This window comes from Peromyscus maniculatus, chromosome 1 (assembly GCF_049852395.1).
Source record: "Peromyscus maniculatus bairdii isolate BWxNUB_F1_BW_parent chromosome 1, HU_Pman_BW_mat_3.1, whole genome shotgun sequence".
In the NCBI taxonomy this organism is placed as follows: Eukaryota; Metazoa; Chordata; class Mammalia; order Rodentia; family Cricetidae; genus Peromyscus; species Peromyscus maniculatus.
This window is the reverse complement of record NC_134852.1, coordinates 41,981,701-42,005,716: the sequence shown is the minus strand read 5'-3', so window position 1 is coordinate 42,005,716 and position 24,016 is coordinate 41,981,701. Positions and strand designations below refer to the sequence as shown.

Here is a 24,016-nt window from a genome sequence, read left to right as displayed (position 1 = left end):
CAGGATCATGATGGGGAAACAAGCAGGGATGACCAAAATAAACTAGAGGGAACTCATGAAAGTTGGATCAATGGATGTGGAGCCTACATGGGATTGGACTAGCCCCTTTGCATGGTGAGACAGTTGTGTAGCTTAATCTGCTTGGGAGGCCCCCTGGTGGTAGGATCAGAATTCATCCCTGGTGCATGAGCAGGCTTTGTGGAGCCCACTACCTCATGCAGCCTTGAGGCAGGGGGAAGGGCTTGGACTTGCCTCTATTGAATGTGCCTCCACAGGGCAGACCTTGCCTTCTTGTGGGAGGGAGTGGGGAATGGGTTGGGAGGGGAGGCTGGGGTGGTGGAAGGAGGGAAGTGGAGGATCTTTGATTGGTGTATAAAATGAATAAAAAATTCTTAATTAAAAAAGAAGATATAGAGCTCCTGGGGAGGCCAGACATATCACATAGCTGAAGATTTATTTCCTATATTTCTGGAGTCCAGGAGTCTATATTTTTGTTATTACTACTTTGTTGCTAATTTTCTTTTGAAGATGCAAATGCTAAGTCCAGGGGAAGATAAATGATAAATCTGCTTTGAGTTTTCCATCAACTTGGTCCCTTAATTGGCACTATTAGGATTGGCAAAGTTGATTTAATTGTGGGCAGATGTGTTGTCCATTTTGAATGGGGTGGCTGACTCACAGATGGATGCTCCAAGAGCAACCACAACTTCTGTTTTTGTGGGCGCCATGGGCCCTGACCCCCGACTGTGAGTGGCTGCTGCCTTGCTTGCCTGACCAGGTGTCCTTCCTATTCAGATTCCCTGCCGGTGTCCTTCTCGGCTTAGGATCATCGGAGAGCTTACCGGAGGTTCTTTGTTCCTACATCCTGCTTGTGATGTAAACAACTTAGGTGCATCCTGTATTTGGTGTAAACAACTTAGATGCAAGAATGCAGAACTTTGGGTCTAGAATGTAGACCATTGGTAGCGAACTTCTGCCCTCAGGGGATCCTCCATTTGTGTTGTAAGCCTGTATTTAAGGTTTCCTCCCTCTTTCAATAAACGGCATTCGACATCCAAACGTACGAATGACTCGCTGTCTCTTGTCTCTATTTTTTAATCCGCAGCCCTTCGCTCAGACATGGTGAACGGTTAGTGGTAACGCAGGCGCTACTGCTACAAATGGAGGTTCCTACCGAGATCTGAGAAAGAAAGGACCAGCTGACGGACACTCTTGGAAGGCCGGCCGGCATTTTACGGTAAGAGTGGATTGGAATGGGTGCTACTAGCTCACAGTCGCTCCTCGAGGAACAATTAATTGGACTGTTGAGGCAGCAAGGCACTATCATTAAGAGCAAGACGGCTAAAGATTTTGTTCAAATCCTCCAGAATGCTAGTCCTTGGTTTCTGGTCTCCGGAGGATTTAATATACCAGATTGGGAACAGGTCAAGGTTGACTTACAGAAATATTTGCATAAAGAAGGACCTGATTCCGTATCCTTAGCTACTTTTTCTTTGTGGCGCTTGGTTAAGGATGCATTGCTTAGTGATGATATTGAAGTCCAAGAACATTTAAATGAAGCTAAAACTGTGTTGGAGGAGTCTCAGATAGAGGAGGCTCTCAGAACCCTTCAAACTTCTGATGTTTCTGATTCGGCAGAGTCGTCTTCCGATTCTGCAGAGTCATCTTTAGAGGGTGATGATGTAGAAGTCAGATCAGAAAAGGATGCTAGATGCCTAAGAGGGAAATCACAGATTTCTCGCAAGGATAGACCTCCAACCTATAATCCTGACTTTTGCAACACGGAGGTCCTTCCTTCCGCACCCATGGAGGGATTGACGGGGGGAGTTGCTTACCCGGTTATAGAGACTCAAAATGCTCAAGGGCAGAGACAAAGGGAGCACAATCCTCTAGATTTTAAAAGCATCAAACAGCTCAAGGAAGCTGTGATGTCATATGGGCCCCATGCTCCTTTTACCATCGCTATACTTGAATCTTTTTCTGCCTCAAATTGCACCCCTAGCGATTGGATGCAGCTGTGTCGCGCCGCTCTCTCTGGGGGGGATTATTTAATTTGGAGGAGTGAGTTTCAAGAACATTGTCAAACTACAGCTAATAGAAATGCTGCTGCAGGCTTCCCGGCTCGTAATCTTGAGATGCTCACGGGTTCAGGGCAGTATGCCACTTTACAAGCACAGATTTTGTATGATCCTGCAGTTTATGCACAGATTAGTGTGGCCGCTACCAGAGCGTGGAAAGGGCTACCTAATAAAGCTGCTGAATCCCAACATGGCAGAGACCTATTGGGCCTTCGTAAAAAACTCTCCCCTTCTGATGCCAATGGGGATTGAGAGCCCAATATGGCCAGCCTTGGCAAACATTATTGTAAGCCTAGGAACTGTAGCCATGTGGTTGGATTCTTCAGAAGGTAATGTATGGTAACTTTTTTCAAAAAACATTGAGAATGTATCACACCTTGGAGATCAAGGATAACTCTGAAGGTCAATGAACTTCATTTGCTAACAGTAGCATGCCAGCTAAGCTTTTCGCATTTTGCAACCCCCCTCAAGCTGGTGTAGTACCTACTTTTCAGGAATGGCTCTGTGCAACATTTATTTGCCTCCTGAAATTCATCTAGCCTTTCTGAAGATACCTCAAAATTTGTGAGCCTGAATGTAGCCATTACTGAGGCCATTAGTTCTGCTCCTTGTTTGCTGTTTTTGTTTTCTGTTTTCTTTATGTCTCTCAGTTGTTCTCTTGCAGACCTGCCAGCCTAAGTAGTGCTGGGATCAAGAAAAATGGGCCTTGGTGGTTCGTGTTCCTGGAGCCGTGTCCATGCCAGTGGACCGTGGCAGCTAGACACAGATGATGCTCACACGCTCCAGAAGAGACACTGACATCGCTGTTGCCACTGCTGCTATTGTTTCTGGGATTGCTATTTCATAATTGATTACTACAGCTAGCACAATGGAGACCCTGGCAGCAAAAGTAGCTACCACAGTTAGTTAATCTTTCTTCTTATTGGGCATGATAAATTTAATTCCACTTTTATACATTATAATTGGCTTTGTAAGTTGTAAATTATTTAAACTCAAGTTCCATTTGCTCGGGATACCACCTTACAGGACTCCTATTTGCGGTAAGGCTCGTTTAAATAGGGAATGGTTCAATTGCCTGTAGCCTTCTGGCTATGGGTGGGTTAGGACTTCTGTTGGTCTTTTCTGTGTCGCACAGATTGCAAGCCCAGTGCCACTTTGAGATCTTTGGCAGCAGTCACTCTACAGCTCACGTGGTTGAGTCTGTATGATAATGAGTATTCAGAGACGGGTAATGCTTGGGCCGCTGCCTCCAACCTAAGACAGAGCACTTGTGTGGCCTGGGCAAGTGTCTCTATGACGGGTAAGGTGGTCTGCTGGTCCCACGCAACCTAAGTCAGAAGCTCATTTAATAAAAAGGGGGGACCTGTGGGCGCCATGGGCCCTGACCCCCGACTGTGAGTGGCTGCTGCCTTGCTTGCCTGACCAGGTGTCCTTCCTATTCAGATTCCCTGCCGGTGTCCTTCTCGGCTTAGGATCATCGGAGAGCTTACCGGAGGTTCTTTGTTCCTACATCCTGCTTGTGATGTAAACAACTTAGGTGCATCCTGTATTTGGTGTAAACAACTTAGATGCAAGAATGCAGAACTTTGGGTCTAGAATGTAGACCATTGGTAGCGAACTTCTGCCCTCAGGGGATCCTCCATTTGTGTTGTAAGCCTGTATTTAAGGTTTCCTCCCTCTTTCAATAAACGGCATTCGACATCCAAACGTACGAATGACTCGCTGTCTCTTGTCTCTATTTTTTAATCCGCAGCCCTTCGCTCAGACATGGTGAACGGTTAGTGGTAATGCAGGCGCTACTGCTACATGTTTTCATATCTAAGTATACCCTTGTCAAGAGAGGCCACCTCTATCCTGGGAAAGCATTTGTGACTTTTACTTTTACCGTATTTTCTGAGATTCCTTTTCCCTGTTATTGGTGAAATTATTAAGGCCACTCCATGTAGTTAAAAGGGAGGTTAATTTTTTGGGGTAACTTACAAGTGAAGGGATAGGCTACAGGGTCTGGGAAAGGTGTAGCACAGTCCAATGGTGTTCTCTGGTGAACTCTGCTCAGTCTACCTCCAGTGTCCAGGGTCCAGGAACCAAGAGAGCCAGTCCATCCAGATCCTGGGTCTTCAAGGGTCCTCTCTTGCCTCTGCCTTGTAGGCATGACAGTTACCGAAGCCTCAATGGGGGTGATCCTTCCAGATCAAGCTAGAATGACTACCCACTACACCCTGTCGAGAATGTTAATGTATTTTTCCCAAATACTTTAAATTAAAATGATGAGTTAGATAATAAAAAAAGGAAGGAAGGAAGGAAGGAAGGAAGGAAGGAAGGAAGGAAGGAAGGAAGAAAAGAAAGAAAGAAAGAAAAAAGAAAGAAAGGAAGGAAGGAAGGAAGAAAGAAAGAAAATATTCCTTACAAGGTTTCTCTTCTCTTCTGTTTTCTCTCTTTTTGGGTTTGCTGTTTAAACTGAGATAGCTCTTAATAGAGTTTTTGTAGAAGAGCTGGAATGCATAAAGAACAAAACTCACTGCTGTGGATGTCTTTCTCTATGCTATGAATGTGTGTTGCTCTGACTGGTTGATAAATAAAATGCTGATTGTCCAGTAGCGAGGCAGGAAGTATAGGCAGAATAAGCAGAGAGGAGAATTCTCGGAATAGGAAGGCTGAGTCAGGATGCTGCCAGCTGCTCCATGAGAAGCAAGATGTAAAGATACTGGTAAGCCACGAGTCATGTGGCAAAGTATAGATTTATAGAAATGGGTTAATTTAAGATGTAAGATCTAGTTAGTGAGAAGCCTGAGCCAATAGCCATACAGTTCATAATTAATATAAGCCTCTGTGTGTTCATTTGGGTCTGAGCAGCTGTGGGACCACAAGGACACAGGAGCTGGGTGGGCACAGGAAAACTTTCAGTTACAACTCACTAAGTCCCAGTGTTATATATCAAAGCTGACTATAAACACTAAACTTCAAAAATGATTTGCATACTTCCTGTCATGTTATAGAGTCTTTCTAATAGTTTTATAGTATAAGTTTGGTGGAAATCTTTTAGGTGTTTGGTAAGTTAGATATATGCTAATAGATCTATAGAATTTCTTAAAGACATGTACTAATAAGCTTGTAATAAGTGCTCTTTCCATCTCTGGCCAACATAGGGAGAGGACCCACTGCCATGGCTGCGCATCTGCAATGGATGATCATTCAGAATTGCTCCAGTTTCCTAATCAAGAGGAATAAGCAGATGTATGGCACTGAACCCAATAATCTGAAGGCCCACAACTCCTTCCCCTACAACGGGCTGATTCACCACAAGACTGTGGGAGTGGAGCCCATGGCTGATGGCAAAGGGGTTGTGGTGGTCATGAAACACAGATCGGGTCAGTGAAAACCAGCCACTTCTTATGTGAGGACCACTATCAACAAGAATGCATGGGCCACCCTCAGCAGAATCAGGCACGTGATCTGAAAGAACAAGAACCCACGGATCTGCAAATAGTGGCCATCCACAGGGCCAGTGCCATCTTGTGAAGCTAGAAGCCTATGGTGGTGAAGAGGAAGCAGAGCCATCCCACCAAGAGCTCCTGAATAAAGAGTCCACTGACTTTTTTAAAGCTTGAAATAAGTAAAGAAATATATAAGTATATTTGCTATTCTGTCTTATTAGAAAATGTTAAATCTTTTCTAAGTATTAAGAGATTTATATAAGAAGTAAATATATAAGTATATTTGCTAAGGTAGTCCTATAGAGTTTCTTTAAGAATATTAGCTTGTAAGAAGAAGTATAAATAAGTATATGTTGATTTGTTATATGTGAGTGTGTAAAAAAGTGTAAAAGTTGAATATGAGTCTATGCTTAATGTATGCGATGAAGGAACCTGAGACATAGAAGGAAATGTCCTAGCAGACTGCAAGCTAGTAGTCTGAGTGGTTTCAAAAGCTCCAGAAACTGCTAAGAAGATAAGAATGGCAGATGTCAGGACCAGTAGAACAACCACAGACAGGCATCCACAACAGAGACCCATTGGAAAAACCAATGCAACACAGAAAATCCCAAGCTTGCAGCAAAATTGGTGCAGGTTAAAATGTTACTGTAACTAAAAATATCTCTGACTTGAGAATGAAATTTGAAGAGATGCTTGTTTGAACTAAAATTGTCACCTGCAAAAAAAGGTTTTGGTTGTAAATTTTTTTTTCATATTTGGAAGTAAAAGTCTATGACCAAAATTTATTTTTTGGAACTTTTTGAACTTATAAAAAGAGATAAAACTACAAAAAGGTTTTGGTTATGGATTTATTCATATTTGGAAGGCTAGTGCCAGAATTTATTATTTGAATCTTAGGTCTTAAGAAATTAAATGGACAATAGGGATTTTATTCAATGGGAGCATTTTGAATTTACTTATGGTGATGACCTAGGAACTGTTTTATGGAATTGTTTGTGTTAAAAATGGAACTGTTTAAATGAATTTTATTGTTTCTACCTAGGCTCAAGTTGCAGTTTTGTGTATGCATATATGCCTTATTAACTGGTGATTCATGAATTGTTCTATGTTAAAAATGGAACTGTTTTATGGAACTATTTATGTAGAAATGGAATTACTTATGGAACAGGTATGCTAACTAGGGTTGAGATTTTGTTTAAAAATGTTATAAAGAATCGTGCCCAGGAGCTCCCATCTGGACAAGAGGTGAGTGCCTGGGCTCATACCCAGAGAGGCCTGCCCCTAGGTCCCATCCCTGGACACCAACCATTCTGGGGGAAGGCCTGCCCAACTTGGCAGCAGGTTCTGGCCAATGGATAGGACCCCCACTATCACCCCCATCAGGAAGGTTCCCCTTCTCCAAGACCCCCTGCAGACCCTGCAATCTCCACGCCCTGCCTACATGCCCATTCACCCAAGACCCAAGTCACTGCCTGAGACTCAGAGACCACCCCCCAGCTACCATCCAGCCCAGAACTTCTATCTGAACTAGAGAGAGGCTTCCTGAATCTGTCAGCTCTGTCTGCACCAAGAGCACTGATAAGACCAAGACCGAATCTACAAGGAGATGGGCAGACGTCAAGGCGGAAGTACATACAGAAAAATGAAGAGCCCCTCCTCCAACAGCTAGATCTGAACTAAATGGAAGAAGCAGAAGAAAGCAACCTTTTGAATAACATCATGAAGAGGCTACAGGCTTATAAAGAAGAAGTCAAAAATGAAATTGAGGAAAAGATAAACAAAAAATGGGAAGAACACTATAAAAAATTAGAGGAAAGGACAAATAAAGCAGAAGAAAACAATAAACCCCTGAAAGAAAGTCATGAAAAAGCAATGAAACAGATGAAGGAAATGGTCCAAGACCTGAAAAGAGAAATAGAAAAAATGAAGAAGACACAAACAGAGGGAATGCTGGAAATAGAAAATCTGAATAAATGAACAGGAACTTCAGATTCAAGCATAACCAACAGAATGCAAGAGATGGAAGAGAGGTGTTGAAGATACAGTAGAAGAAACAGATTCATCAGTCAAAGAAAACACTAAAGCCAACATAGTTGTGACCCAAAATGTCCAGGAAATTTGAGACACCGTGAAAAGATAGAGGAAGGAAAAGAATACCAACTCAAAGGCACAGAAAATATATTCAACAAGATCATGGAAGAAAACTTTCACAACTTAAAGAAGGAAATGCCTATGAAGATACAAGGAGCCTATAGAACACCAAACAGACTAGACCCCCGAAAAAAGTCCCCTCGCCACATAATAATTAAACAACTAAATGTACAGAATAAAGAAAGAATATTAAGAACAGCAAAGGAAAAAGGCCAAGTGACTTATAAAGGCAAACCCATCAGAATAACACCCGATTTCTCAATGGAGACCTTGAAAGCCAGAAGGACCAGGACAGATGTAATGCAGACACTAAGAGACCTAGATTAATATACCCAGCAAAACTTTCAATCATCATAGACGGAGTGAACAGGACATTCCAAGACAAAGCCAGATTTAAACAATATTTATCCACAAACCCAGCCCTACAGAAAGCACTAGAAGTAAAATTCCAACCTAAGGAAGTCAGATACAACCTCAAAAACACAAGCAATAGATAATGCCACAGCAGTAAACCCCAAAGAAGAGAAGTACACACACACTACCACCAAAAAATAACAGGAATGAACAATCACTGGTCATTAATATCCCTTAATATCAATGGACTTCATTCACCAATAAAAAGACACAGGCTTACAGAATGGAGAAGAAAGTAGGACCCATCTTTCTGCTGCATACAAGAAACATATATCAAATTCAAAGATAGACACTACCAAAGAATAAAAGGCTGGGAAAAGACTTTCCAACCAAATGGTCTTAAGAAGTAAGCAGGTGTAGCCATTCTAATATCCAGCAAAATAGACTTCAAACTAAAATCAATCGAAAGAGATCAAGAAGGGCATTACATACTCATCACAGGAATGGTTCACCAAGATGAAGCTTCAATTCTGAACATTTATGCCCCAAACACAAGAGCACCCACATATGTAAAACAAACATAACTAAAGCTTAAACCACATATAAAAACCCAGACATTAATAGAGGGAGACTTCAACACCCCACTTTCGACACTGGACAGATCAGCCAAATGGAAACTTAACAGAGAAATAAAGAACTTAACTGATGTTATAACTCAAATGGACTTAATCGATATCTACAGAACATTCCATCCTAACAAAAAAGAATATACCTTCTCAGCTCCCCATGGACCTTTTCTAAAATGGACCACATACTTGGCCACAAAGCAAATCTCAACGGATACAAAACAATTGGAATAACCTCCTGTGTTCTATCAGACCACTATGGTTTAAAGTTAGATTTCAACAACAGCAAAAACTCACATAGAAACCCTGTCTTGAAAAACCAAAAAACAAACAAACAAACAAAACCCCCAAAACTACAGACAACCTACAATCTCATGGAAACTGAATAATGCTCAACTGAATAACCAATGGGTTAAGGAAGAAAGAAAGAAAGAAAGAAATTAAAGACTTCCTAGAGATCAATGAAAATGAAGACACCACATACCCAAACTTAAGGGACACTATAAAAGCAGTGATAAGAGGGAAATTCATAGCACTAAATGCCCACATAAAGAAGATGGAGAAATCTCACACTAGTGTCTTAACAGCACACCTGAAAGCTCTAGAACAAGAAGAAGTAAAATCTCCCAGGAAGAATAGATGCCAGGAAATTATCAAATTGAGGGCTGAAATCAATAAAATAAAAACAAGAGAACAATACAAAAATTAATAAAACACAGAGTTGGTTCTTTGAGAAAATCAACAAGATAGACAAGCCCTTATCCAAACTAACCAAAAGATGGGGAGAGAGAGAGAGAGAGAGAGAGAGAGAGAGAGAGAGAGAGAGAGAGAGACAGATAGACAGAGAATCTAAATTAACCAAACCAGAAATGAAAAGGGGGACATAACAACAGACATTGAGGAAATCCAGAAAATCATCAGGTCATACTTCAAAAACCTCTACTCGACAAAACTGGAAAATCTAAAAGAAATGGATAATTTTCTGAATAGGTACCACATACCTAAGTTAAATCAAGACCAGATAAACCATTTAAATAGTCCAATAGCCCCTAAGGAAATAGAATCAGTCATTAAAAGTCTCCCAAGCAAAAAAAGCCCAGGACCAGATGGTTTCACTGCAGAATTCTACCAGATCTTCAAAAAGAGTCAATACCAAAACTCTTTAAATTGTAGAACACAATAGAAACAGAAGGAACATTACCAAACTCCTTCTATGAGGCTACAATTACCCTGATTCCTAAAACAAACAAAGATGCAACAAAGAAAGAGAACTACAGACAGATGTCCCTCATGAACATTGATGCAAAAATATTCAATAAAATACTGGCAAACAGACTCCAAGAACACATCAAAACAATTATCCACCATGATCAATTAGGCTTCATCCCAGGGATGCAAGGGTGCTTCAACATATCAATGTAATACACCATATAAACAAACTGAAAAAAATAAACACATGATCATCTCACTAGATGCAGAAAAGGCATCTGACAAAATCCAACACCCCTTCATGATAAAGATCTTGGAGCTATCAGGAATACAGGGAACATACCTAAGCATAATAAAGGCAATTTATAGCAAGCCAACATCCAACATCAAATTAAATGGAGAGAAACTCAATGTTAAGGGGATACAAATTAGAAAGGAAGAAGTGAAGCTTTCCCTATTTGCAGATGACATGATAGTATACTTGAGTGACACCAAAGATTCAACCAAGGAACTGATACAGCTTATAAACACCTTCAGCAACATAGCAGGGTACAACATCAACTCAAAAAAATCAGTAACCCTCTTATATACAATTGACAAATAGGCTGAGAGAGAAATCAGAGATACATCACCCTTTTCAATAGCCACACATGATATAAAATACCTTGGGGTAACACTAACTAAGCAAGTGAAGGACCTATGTGACAAGAACTTTAAGTCCCTGAGAAAAGAAATTGAAAAATGTCAGAAAATGGAAAGATCTCCCATGCTCATGGATAGGCAGGATTAACATAGTAAAAATGGCAATCTTACCAAAAGCAATCTACAGATTCAATGCAATCCCCATCAAAATAACAACACAATTCTTCACAGACCTGAAAAGAATAATACTCAACTTCATATGGAAAAACAAAAAACCCAGGATAGCCAAAAGAATCCTGTACAACAAAACAACCTCTGGAGGCACCACGATCCTGGACCTCAAGCTCTACTATAGAGCTACAGTAATAAAAAACAACTTGGTACTGGCATAAAAACTGACATGTAGATCAATGGAATAGAATTGAAGACCCTGACATTAATCTGCACACATATGAATATATAATTTTTGACAAAGAAGCCAAAGTTGTACAATGGAAAAAAGAAAGCATCTTCAACAAATGGTGCTGGCATAACTGGATATCAATGTGTAGAAGGCTGCAAATAGATCCATATCTGTCACTGTGCACAAAACTTAAGTCCAAGTGGATCAAAGACGTCAGCATAAATCCAGCTACTCTGAACCTGCTAGAAGAGAAAGTAGGAAGTAGTCTTGAATGCATTGGCATAGGAGATCCCTTCCTAAATACAAGACCAGTAGCACAGACACTGAGAGAAACAATCAATCAATGGGTCCTCTTGAAATTGAGAAGCTTTTGTATAGCAAAGGATAGGGTCAACAAGACAAAATGACAGTCTACAGAATGTGAAAAGGTCTTCACCAACCCCACATCTGACAAAGGGCTGATATCCAGAATATATAAAGAACTCAAGAAATTAGATATCAAAACACCCAACAGGCCAATTAAGAAATGGGCTATAGAACTAAACAGATAATTCTCAACAGAGGAAGCTCAAATGGCTGAAAGACATTTAAGGAATTGCTCAACATCCCTAATCATCAGGGAAATGAAAATCAAAATGACTCTGAGATACCATCTTACACCTGTCAGAATGGCTAAGATCAAAAACACTGAAGACAGCTTATGCTGGAGAGGATATGGAGCTAGGGAAACTCTCCACCACTGCTGGTGGGAATGCAAGCTTATACAACCACTTTGGAAATCAATATGGCACTTTCTTAGAAAATTGGGAATCAATCTTCCCCCAAGATCCAGCTATACCACTCTTGGGCATATACCCAAGGAATGCTCAATCATACCACAAGGGCACTTGCTCAGCTATGTTCATATCAGCAATGTTTGTAATAGCCAGAACCTGGAAACAACCTAGATGCCCTTCAACTGAAGAATGGATAAAGAAAATGTGGTACATATACACAATGGAGTACTACTCAGCAGAGAAAAACAATGGCATCATAAGGTTTGCAGGCAAATGGATGGATCTAGAAAATAATCATCCTGAGTGAGGTAACCCAGACTCAGAAAGACAAACATGGTATGTACTCACTCATAGGAGGATACTAGTTGTAAAACAAAGATGGACTCATAACTCCAGGGAGACTACCTAGAAAACAGGGCCCTAAGAAAGACACAGGGATCGCCTAATGACAGAAAAATGGATGAGATCTACACAAACAACCTGGATGTGAGGGGGGTAACAAAGGGCAAGTTTCAATAGAAAGAGAGCTTAGGGGAGCAGGAGATCCCAGCTGGATAAAGAACAGAGAGGGAGAACAAGAAATAAGAGACCATGATAAATGAAGACCACATGAGAATAGGAAGAAGCAAAGTGCTAGAGAGGTCCACACAAATTCACAAAGTAACCTCCACAATAGACTACTGGCAATGGGTGAGAGAAAGCCCGAACTGACCTACTCTGGTGATAGGATGGCCAAACACCCTAATTTTCATGCTAGAAATCTTATCCAATGACAGAGGGAACCAGCTGCAGAGATCCACGGCCAGGCCCCACGTAGAGCTCCAGGAGTCCAATTGGTGAGAAAGAGGAGGGTTTGTATGAGCGAGAATTGTTGAGACCAAGATTGGAAAAAGTACAGGGACAAATAGCCAAATGAATGGAAACACATAAACTATGAACCAATAGCTGAGGAGCCCCCAACTGGATCAGGCCCTCTGGATAAGTGAGACAGTTGATTAGCTTGAAATGTTTGGGAGGCATCCAGTCAGTGGGACCAGGACCTGTCCTCAGTGCATGAGCTGACTGTTTGGAAACTGGGTCTTATGCAGGGACACTTTGCTCAGCCTGGGAGGAGGGTATTGGACCTGCCTGGACTGAATCTACCAAGTTGAACTTAATCCCTAGGGGAGTCTTTGCCCTGAAGGAGATGGGAATGAGAGGGGGCAGGAGGGGGAGGACAAGGGAATCCGTGGCTGATATATAAAATTAAATTAAATTATAAAATAAAAAAATATATAAAAATTATAAAGAAAAGTGAGAAGTAACATTCCTTAGTCTATTTAATTTAAAAAATATTTTATTTGAGTGGATTAATGCCATGTTTTGTTAGTAAAAAATACAAATGGGTATACTAAGAGATTACTTTAAAGTGTAAAAAGTTTTATTAAAATACTGCTTTTGGAGGAATTATAATTGTATAAGTTTGGGTTTTTCCTAACTAGGTTCAAGATTTTGTTTTAAAAAATTTATAAAGAAAAGGAGGCGTTATGAGTGAATTAAGGTTAAATGTATGTTTGCAGAAATTATCTTAACCTATTGATATTAATGCACCCTGGTTTTGTGAAGTTAAGGAAATATTTAAATTTGATGTGAAAACATCAGAAGTTTTTCTTATGTTCTGTTAGCATGAAATTCAAATTGTTCTAATAAGAGTATAAGTTGTAAGACTGAGAAAATTGTAACTACATATAGCACTATTTATGTTAATTCAAATGGTTCTGTTAAGAGTTTGCTTTGAGCCAGGCGGTGGTGGTGCACGCCTTTAATCCCAGCACTCGGGAGGCAGAGCCAGGCAGATCTCTGTGAGTTCGAGGCCAGGCTGGGCTACCAAGTGAGCTCCAGGAAAGGTGCAAAGCTACGCAGAGAAACCCTGTCTTGAAAAACCAAAAAAAAAAAAAAAAAAAAAAAAATAAGGGTTTGCTTTGAGATGTAAGATTGAGAGAACTGTAACTATGTATAGTGATATTTATGTTAACCTTTAATGATAATGATAAAGCTAAGGGATTCTTTAAGTTTGCAATTACATTAAGAGTTTTTGGTTTAGAAAGGGCTGGTTGCAGCTAAAGACCACTGTAGTCACCTTTGACCCAATCCAAAAAAGAAATGCCATCTTTATATCCTCTACTCCCATACTGGGAGGTGTGACAGCTATGGAGATTGCTGTAAGCTCTTAATAAGGACTTATTTTTTATATATTAAGAAAGGGGGACCTGTGGGGGCCCGTTTTTCAGGTTTCCTAATGGCTTTACCCAACTGGTCTGCATAGAAAGGGTGATTGGACCTCAGGCCTGAGTGCAGGTGTCTGAGATGGTCTGCACTTGACTGTGCTGGGGGGATGTCTTTTGCAACAGCTCTTGGCATTTCTATAAATACTCTAGTGCACAGAAAGTCAGGGCCTGATGAAATAAATTCCAGGCCCTCTGGAAGCTATCCTGTATTTTCTGTTTATCTCCACACTCTAAATCCTTCTATCTAATATCTCCTACTGCTACTCCTCAAGAGTACCCTGGGGAAATGTGGGGGTGGTAGGTAGCCTCCCCACAATAGTCCACACTGTTGTGAAGCTCCCTCACAATCTTCTGCCCCTGTCTTTAGACTGCCAGGATCTTATAAGCATGGGCCATCATGCTTGACAAGGGAGGAATATTATCAATAACAAAGTTAAATCTTCCCTTACTTTACACTGATAAGTAAAAAGTTATAACAGAGGGAGGTTATAATGTTTTTCATGATTCTCAAATATTCATTATTTTTAAATTATATGTATGTGTCTCTGTGTGGGTATGTATACACAAAGATTCAAATTTATTTATTTATTTCAGCACTCAAACTAGAGCTAGACATGATCCACGGTGGCTGTCCTCATCCCAGCTTCCTTTGTAGCTAGAATTACAGTCATGCTTTGGTAAAACCTTGCAGGTACCATTTAGAATGGCCCAGTAGTGGTCTTATTTTCTAGTATAGGCTAAATTGTTATTTTATGGTTTGATTTTCTAATGTAGGTTAAATTCAGTTATAAGAAATACATGATTATAACATTCTCATGTTCCCTCTTCAAATATTCTCCTATTGTGAATAGTATGTGATTTAGCATAATGGTAACTAATGAAAATTTTGGAACTGTTTCATGAATAGTAAACATTTCATGCATACCTGTTGGCCAAATGTCAGAACAGTAAATTGGATCAGAGACAAATGTTTAGTAACAGTGGTAGGGTCCATTTATTAGAAAAGGAACAAGGCACTTGGAAGTGAAAAAGTGGGAAAGGAAGTTCAAAAGCTCCTGACCACCTGAGTTTTCATTTGATACCCTCCTTTTTTTCCATTTTTGCACGCATTCATGTGTGTGTGCGCACGCACATGCGTGCGTGCGTGCGTGCATGTGAGAGAGAGAGAGAGAGAGAGAGAGAGAGAGAGAGAGAGAGAGAGAGAGATGGTTGCATTGTGTAGGTGTGTGAGCACCCTGCAGGCTAGAGGTTGACTTCAAGTGTTTTTCTCAGTTACTCTCCACATTTTATACCAAGACATGATCTCATTTGAACCCAGAGTTCACAGATTCAGCTAGTCTAGCTTGTCAGTGTTCTCATGGAATCCCCAGTGCTGGCATTATATGTTGGCTGTCATAGCCTTCTAGCATTTACATGGGTCTCAAGGATGCTTTGCACATGAAGTCCTTTTCCCATTGAGCCATTGCCCTAGCTCCTGATCTTTTATAAATTATTTATAACCACCCACTTTCTCTCCTATACCCTTAGTTTCTCTTGTACATACTCTGTTTGTTACATGTAACTGAGGTAGGGAAAGTCTAGCTTAGTTTTGTTTTTGTTTTTATTTGTTTGTTTGTTTTTGAGACAAAGTCTGTTGTAATTCAAACTGGCTTCAAACTCACTGTCTTGGTCACCACTGTAGGAGGAAGTTTCCTTCCTGCCTGCCTGTTACCAAATACCTGCTTTCCAAATAATTGTCTTGGAGTCCTAATATTTGTAGCAGGAATCTTAAAAGTTCTTATTAATAAAATCAAACCCGAGGCCAGTTATTGAGGTCCATGCTGGTAGATCAGAGAGACAGTACAAGCCACAGCTATCTCACCTCGCCGGATCCTCAGCTGGTCCTGTTTCCTCAGACTGGAAGCTTCTGTGTCCTCATCCCAATGGCTCTCAGCTGAACTGTGTTAGAAGCCTGAATGCTTAACCAGCCAAAATCCTCTAGTTTCTGGTCCTCACGCCTTATATATCTTTCTACTTTCTACCACCACTCCCTGGGATTAAAGGCTGGCTTTCTGGGATTAAAGGTGTGTGTCACCATGCTTGGCTATTTCCAATGTGGCCTTGAACTCACAGAGATCCAGAGGGATTTCTATCTCTGGAATGCTAGGATTAAAGGCGTGTGCTATCACTGACTAACTAGTGGCTTGTCTGTTCTCTGACCCCAGGTAAGTTTATTAAGGTACACAATATTTTGGTGAACACAATACCACCACAAATATTACTTATAAATGCTCTGCTGGTAGCTCAGATTTATTACTAACTAGCTCTTACACATAAATTAACCCAGAATTCTTATCTATATTAGCCATGTGGCTTGGTACCTTTTCTCAATACAACAGTCTCATCTTCCTTTTTCTGTGTTTGGCTGGTGACTCCTTACTCCACTGTTCCTCTTCCCAGAATTCTCCTAGTCTGGTTGCCCCACCCATACTTCCTGCCTGGCTACTGTCCATTCAGTGTTTTATTAAATCAATTCAATTGACAAATCTTTACAGTGTACAATTCCACAGCATTTCCCCTTTTTTTCTAATTATAAAGGAAGGCTTTAAACTTAATATTGTAAAACAAAAACAGTTATTAAATAAGAATTACAGTAACTATGCAATCCATTTTCATTTGACAAAATTAGAGAAAATACTTATCTTATATTGGTGAGTCTAAAGTTTTATACCTAATTTACTTTCTATTGTAACTAAGAAAAACTCTAATTATAGCTATTTAGGCTTCAGCTCCATCAAAGACCCCAGAATGATGTAATGTTACCTAGTGACAGGGACATCAGGCTGCCTGGACAGTCACCCAAAGTTCCTTTGCAATGTTGGGGATCCATCTTTGGCCTACAGACTTAGCATATCTGACAGAATTATCAGTGGAGCAGAATTTTTGAAGGACTCTCCCACCTTTATGAAAGTTCTGCAGTCATTTGCTTTTGTGTCCTGCTTGTCCGGTTTGTACAGCATACTGTCTAGAGTTGAGGCAAAGACACTTTCTTTGCCCACATGGCTAGCTTTTGCCATAGTGTAAACAAATTCCATATGGAGTTTCTTTGATGCCTATCATCCTCTTTGAAGTAATTGGTGCTGCCAGAAGCAGATGCGTCTCACTGTTGAGAAAAATCTAAGTTCTTAAAGCATTTTAAATGCCATATTCTATAGGTCTTTGAAGTGTTTAAAGATTGCCTATCTATCTGAAATATATCTCTGTATGACATTGAAAACATAACTAACATGAGTATTAGTTTGTTATTATAGATGACTATTAATCAGTATTTTTTAATTATATGTTACATTTTCAAATGAGCGGCATAAACGTAATACCCTAAACAAGAGCATAAATATACATACAACATAACAAAATTAACTTTAAATTTGTATCAATAAACTAAAATCCATACTGATGTAAAATATATAAAATTAACTGTTGTTTTTTGTATAAAAGTAGATTTAATAATCTACCCTTTTCCCCCATCATTTCTATATCATATCCTCCTTCCTTCTTTTGGAAAGAGATTGACTATGACCAGTAGCAATTTGTAACCAAACCCTCTAAACAAAGACAAATATACATGATCCATTTGGGGGGGGGGGAGAATGTGTGTAATTTTTTAGGCTACTTCCTGCTAATTATGGGAGCTGTTAATCTTATGGGAACCCTGAGAAAATTTAGAATTATAGTCAAGTCCTGACTATAGTAGTCTGTGAGGCTGGATTGTCTCAGCCAGCAGCCTTGAAGCCTTTCTGGATTCAGAACTCAGACGAACAACAGAGGAACTCTTAAATGTTGGATCATCTGGGCCATCTGTTCCCACTGGAGCTATTTCAAGGGGCCTTCTTTAATCAAATTTGATTTTTCTTAACACAGAATGAATCCACAGCCTCTCATTTCCTGTATAAATAAAAGCAGAACCTCTTTCCCAAAATAATGAATCTTCTGACTTAAGTTTGACATCAAGGCATTTTCAAAATGTATATGTTGGATTAATACAGCAACTTATAATCAAATATCCCTTAGAAGCAGTTGCTCCTTCCTTAGCTGTCAAACAATTCAAAGATAACACAATAACATACAACATCCAGACTATCTCTGTATTTTCCATCTTTATGTGGCTTTTTTTTATATATTACTTTACTCCTTCTCAAGGACTTTATTATTTTAAAACTATATATTTATTTTTTATGACTATCTGTACCTTATCTTTACTCTCCCAAGCTTATGCATATTTTTAAACACATTGTAAATTTTTTAGAGTTTTTTTTTTTTAAATCTGTCTTTACTGCATATCTCTATCTTTTTCTGACCATATGAGCATTTAATCTCCTAAGCAGGCATGACTAGGATTAAAGCTGCGGTTTTGGTGTCTGCCACTGTCCCAATCCTTGGTTCCTTGAGAAGCTAGTCTCATGGTGGAGGTGCATTTACCACCACTCCGAAAGACATGTTTAGTGCTCTAACTCTGAGAAGTCTTTTGATCCATGCTGCCACTGATTAGTGTGCCACCAACTGCTCATAAACTCCATTTAAGTGTTTGATAGCAGGGCCTCTTAAAAGAACCATGCAGTTTTTTGCCATTAATGCTGAGTCAGGAAGCCATCTTTTGAAGGAGCCATGCCTCTGTTTACTGCCAGCAAACAGAGCCTACCAGAGAAAAGATAGTTATCAAGAAGCTGTATTTGACTTCATTTTTGTGTTAAAATTTTTTTTTAAGCTTTCTCAGGTTTTATGTAGAAATTCTTGCCAAATGTTTATGTGCCACATGCAGGTGGAAGTTTCTTTCCTGCCTGTCTGTTACCAAATACCCAGCAGCTGCTTCACAATTAATTGACTCAGAGGCTTAATATTATTTATAAATGCTCAGGCTTCTTATTAATAACTAGCTCTTACACTTAAATTAACCCATAATTCTTATCTATGTTTAGCCACGTGACTTGGTACTTTTTCTCAATAAGACATTCTCATCTTGCTTCCTCTATGTCTGGCTGGCAACTCCTGACTCTGCTTTTCCTTTTCCCAGAATTCTCCTAGTCTAGTTGCCCTACGCATACTTACTACCTGGCTACTGACCAATCAGCATTTTATTAAACCAATCTGAGTGATAAGTCTTTACAGTGTACAAGAGCATTATCTGACAGCACAACATTTCCACAGCAACTTTTATCAAAGAAAGTATTTATTTTTGGGGGCTTGCTTACAGTTTTTAGAGGTTTAGTTCATCTTTATGGTGGCATGGCAGTACACAGGGAGCTATGGTGCTAGAGAAGTGTTTGAGAGTTCTACATTAGGATACACAGCGGGAAGAGAGAGGCATTGGACCTGGTTCAGGGTTTTGAAACCTCATAACTCCTCTATCAAAGCCACACCTCCTAATCCTTGTCAAGTAATTCCACTTCCTGATGACTAATCATTCAAACATATGATCCTATGGGGACCACTTTTATTCAAACCACCACGCTCAGTTATGTAGCTGAAATTGATCTTGAATTCCTAATCCTCTTAAGTGCTGGCATAACAGGGATACCCAACCACACTGTGTTCATGCTATGCTGAATATTGAACCTAAGGCTTTGTGAATGCTAGGGAAGCACCCAACTGAGCTACAGATGAATCACCAGCTCTTGGCTTTTATATGTCAGTCTTTTTTAAATTTTATTTTTAGATATTTTTATTATTTTATGAGTGTTTTGCTTGAAAATATGCCTGTGCACCTCATGTGTGTATGCCTGGTGGATAAGAAGGTGGTGAGCCTCCATGTGGATGCTGGGAATTAACCTGGGCCATTTGTAACAACTCCTCTTACATGTAAATCTTGAAATCTCTCTCTGTACATCCCTCTTCTCCTGCCACATTGTTAATGTATCATACTTGACAAAAGTAGAATTGATAGAAAAATGTTCATAGACTCTTTGGAGTGTTTTCAGAACTACATAGTTAAGGTAAAATCTCTATGAAGTGGCCCTACATCAGACTATCTGTCTTTTACTTTTTTGTTGTTTTATTTGCCACTTTTTTTTCTAGTACTGGATGGCCTGGAACTCATTGTATAGATCAGGGTAGCCTCCAAATCAGAGATACCTGCCTCTGCCTCTTGAGTGCTGGGACCAAAGACATGCCCAGCTACTCTTTTGCTTTTAAGGAATTGGAAATTGGGCATTTGGGAAGGCCTACAATCTCCACTTAGTAGGGCAGAGTGATTCCATGAGGTACAGGCAAATCTTGGGTATAGCCAATTTAGGCCATTTTAGGCAACAGTGATAGTTAATGTCTAAACAAAGCAGCAAAAACAAAAACACAAAAAGGGAGATACCTTCAAGTCTGGCCTTTCTCAATTGTGAATTCAGAATTTAATTTATTTCATTGCACAACATTATAATTACAGTTCTTAAGGATAGGATTGTGACTCTTACATTTATTTATTTATTTAGTGTGTTTGTATGGTGTGTGTGAGTGTGTGTGTGTGTGTGTGTGTGTGTGTGTGTGTGTGTTTTATAATAAGTATGTGAAGACCAGAGGACAGCTAGCAGGAATTTGTTTTTTCCTTCAAACATGTGGACCCTGGGAATCAAACTCAAGTAAAGGCTTCGAAAAAAGTGCTTTTACCTGCTGAGTTGGTGTTCACAAGGAAACAGTTTCACTGAAATAAATTGTAACATCACGGAGATTAATTACAGTTTTTTGCCTTTGGGGATAGAATTCATGCATAGAATTTTAAACTGTTTGGTTCACTGTTGATAATCACTGCTCTGATTCTAAAACATTCTGTCATGCCTTCAGACTCCTGTAGAGTTAATTTAAAAATTTTAATTTTCTGATACTTAAAATTTAATTTCTGTAGACATTTATCAAGAGCTTATTATACAATAATTGAAGTACTGGGTACTATGAGATGCTTGAACACTTTTAGGTTAGAGTATTTCCATAACTCTAGCCTCTTTCGCTTTAAAGTATTTTTTGATGTTTGTTTGATTTTGTTTTCTTTTTGTTGTTTTTTTGCTTTGGTTTTGGTTTTGTTTTTTTAAGACAGGGTTCCTCTGTGAACCTCTGTAGATGCAGGCCTGCCTCTGCATCCATTGTTTTCTTTTTTAGACAAGGTCTCCATAGTTCAGGCCATCTGGAACCCACAATCCTCCTGACTGAGTCTTTAAAGTTCTGGGTTTACGGTCACTTGCCACCAAGCCCAGCTTCATTTACCTGAAGTAATTTTATTCTGTTGGCAGCAGAAATAAAACAGCAGTGTCATTTTTTTCTCCAACTCTGGCACACAAGCTTCAGACAATTCCTTAAAAAAAATGTTTGTACATATCCACAGATGACCTTGAAATTTCTACAAGCATCAATTAATAGGCTGCAGTTATAGTTACATTGAGTCAGTAAATTTGCAAATGTGGACTCAAGATGTTCTAGATCAAGTCTAGTTTTAAATTTTTCGTAAGAGGCCAAAGGTAATGTGCAATCCTGTAATCCAGGCACTCAGTAGGCAGAGACAGGAGGGTTACGAGGTTAATGTCAGCTTGGGCTATATAGGGAACTGTTGTCTCAAAAAAACTAAAACAACAACCTTAGCTTGTTTTAAGAGTTTCTTACATAGTTTCAAAGATTCTGGTCATCTTATGGAATTTATTTGGAAAAGAATGTCAATAACTTCATTTCAGTATACTGATTTTTTTTTTTTTTTTTTTTTTTTTTTTTTTTTGGAGACAGAGGCCTGTATTCTAAGCTGACTTCAAGTTGTCATGTAGCTGAAGATAAAAGTTTGATCCACCTGCCTCTACCTCTCAAGGTTTGGGTTACAGGATATGCTATGAAGCCTGATTTTTATGTGGTGTGGCGATAAAACACAGGGCCTCACATATGCCATGTGAGCATTCTACCCACTGTGCTACCTCCCTAACCAGCTTGTTTCTTTGTCTTCATTTATTTAATATATAAAGGCAAACTAACCTTATAAGAGATTTTCTCCATAGTTGCCCTTCTTTTGAACTTTTAACTCACATGTTTCTCTGCTCAACACAGCCCAGGCAGGAGCCCAATTAAACCTTTTTAATTCCTTAAAAAATTTTTTAAAAAGATTTTTTTTTTTAGTATTTGTGAGTACCTATGTGTATATATGTTTGATTGATACCATATGTATGCAGTGCCTGTGGCCATATGAATGATGTCGCTTCTTTAAGGGCAATAAGCGCTCTTTTAATTGCTGAGCTACCTCTCCAGCTCCAAGAAACCAAATTCTTATCTCTCAGTAATTGATAGAGTACTGCTGGCGGTGTGTCTGTTTGATTTCATTTTATTTCTTGGGCAAAAGCAAGTCCTGCTTTTGGGCATCAGTTGTGAGCTGACTGGTATGTGTGCTTGGGAAGAGAACTAGAGTATTCTGGAAGAGCAGTGCACACTCTTACCAGCTTGTCCTCCAGTCCTTAATCCATTTTTTTTTTTCTGTAATTAGTTTGCCTTCAGTTTTGAGGTGGGTACGGGATTCAACCTGTGGTCTCAACCATGCTACAGAAGCATTGCATTGTAGAATCTTTCTGTGTCTGTTTCTGTTCTAAGACAGGGTCTCACTAAAATGCCAAAATTGACTGAATCCAGCCTGAAGCCTTGGTAGACCTTGAATTACAGGACTCAGGTAGACTTTCATTTCTAAATTTTGCAGTGTCTGCCACCCCTGCCCCTCTTTTTTAAGTCAATAATAGTTACTTAATTGTTTTCTTTTCTTTTCTTTTCTTTCTTTCTTTCTTTCTTTCTTTCTTTCTTTCTTCCTTCCTTCCTTCCTTCTTTGTTTCTTTCTTGTTTCCTTCCTTCCTTCCTTCTTTGTTTCTTTCTTGTTTCCTTCCTTCCTTCCTTCCTTCCTTCCTTCCTTCCTTCCTTCCTTCCTTCTCTCTCTCTCTCTCTCTCTCTCTCTCTCTCTCTCTCTCTCTCTCTCTCCTTTTTTTTTTTTAATTAATGTTTGAGAAAGCTAAATGGCTCAGCTAGTAAAAGTGCTGGTGGCTAAGCCCTATGAACTGAGTTCAGTCCCCAGGAACCATATGGTAGAAAGGTACAGCCAACTGTAGCCAATTGCCTTCTGTCCACACGCTGTGGCACACTGTTGTGCCCAGATCGTGACCCCCAGAGAGACCACCAAAGATGAGCATGCCAGAATGCAAAAGCAAGGTTTAATTCTGGATATCCAAAAGCAATACAAGCCTAGGCAGGGACTTCGTCCAATACATCCAACGCAGTGGAGGCTGGAGGAAGCGCCCACCTGTCTGCAAGCTCAGTTTTTAAAGGGAAAAGTCACAAGGTTACATCATTTAGGGGTGCTAGTATGGGTACAATTCTGATTGGCTCGCTTCTAGGGACTTCTAGAAATTACTTCTAAGGGAGTGGTTGCCCACCACCATTTCTCATTGGCTGCCCTCAGGTGGGGGCATTTCTGTGGTCAGTCACCCTGGAAACCAGGGAGAGGAAATTCCATAGTCTGGCAGGCATTACCTCGTGACTATCTTGTGACTCTGTACTTTTACACTTCTTGGTTTCTGGAATCTGAACTGACTGGTTTCAGTAACTAATGGCCTATTCCCAAAAGGAGAAATCTTAGGCCTTAATTTTAGGGTGAAAGCATTTTGGTCTTATTTCTAAGATGGCTCATTTTGGTCTCACAACACAAGTGCTTCTCTTACGTTTTTATTTTAATTAAATACACGTAGTCAAAAATTTTAATTTTTTTTTTTTTTTTTTTACGTGTAAAAATCCCCACTGTGAGGCAAGGCGATCCCTGAATTGGCCATTTTGTGTAGTGGACAGTGCACATGAACGACTCTCTGCCTATGGAATATAAGACAGAAGAGCCAGCCTTAGAGGGCAGGAGTAAGTTCTTAAAAGCAAATCTACCCACAGCTCCCTCATGTCTGTAATTTTGCATGTCTGTAATTTGGGGGTTGTGGCTGTCTGTGTCTCTATGGCTCCACTCCCTCCACAATGGAACTGCTCCTATCACTCAGATCTCGTTAGCCAATCAGAGGAGCCAGACAGGCTGTCCAATAAGGGGTGCTACTGGGCAGCGA

General features: G+C 39.8%; 1 pseudogene; it reads left to right on the top strand.

Moving 5' to 3' along the window:
* The first annotated feature begins 1,108 nt into the window (after positions 1 to 1,108).
* Positions 1,109 to 6,549, top strand: LOC121828617 (large ribosomal subunit protein eL28 pseudogene; annotated as a pseudogene).
* Positions 6,550 to 24,016: the final 17,467 nt, after the last annotated feature.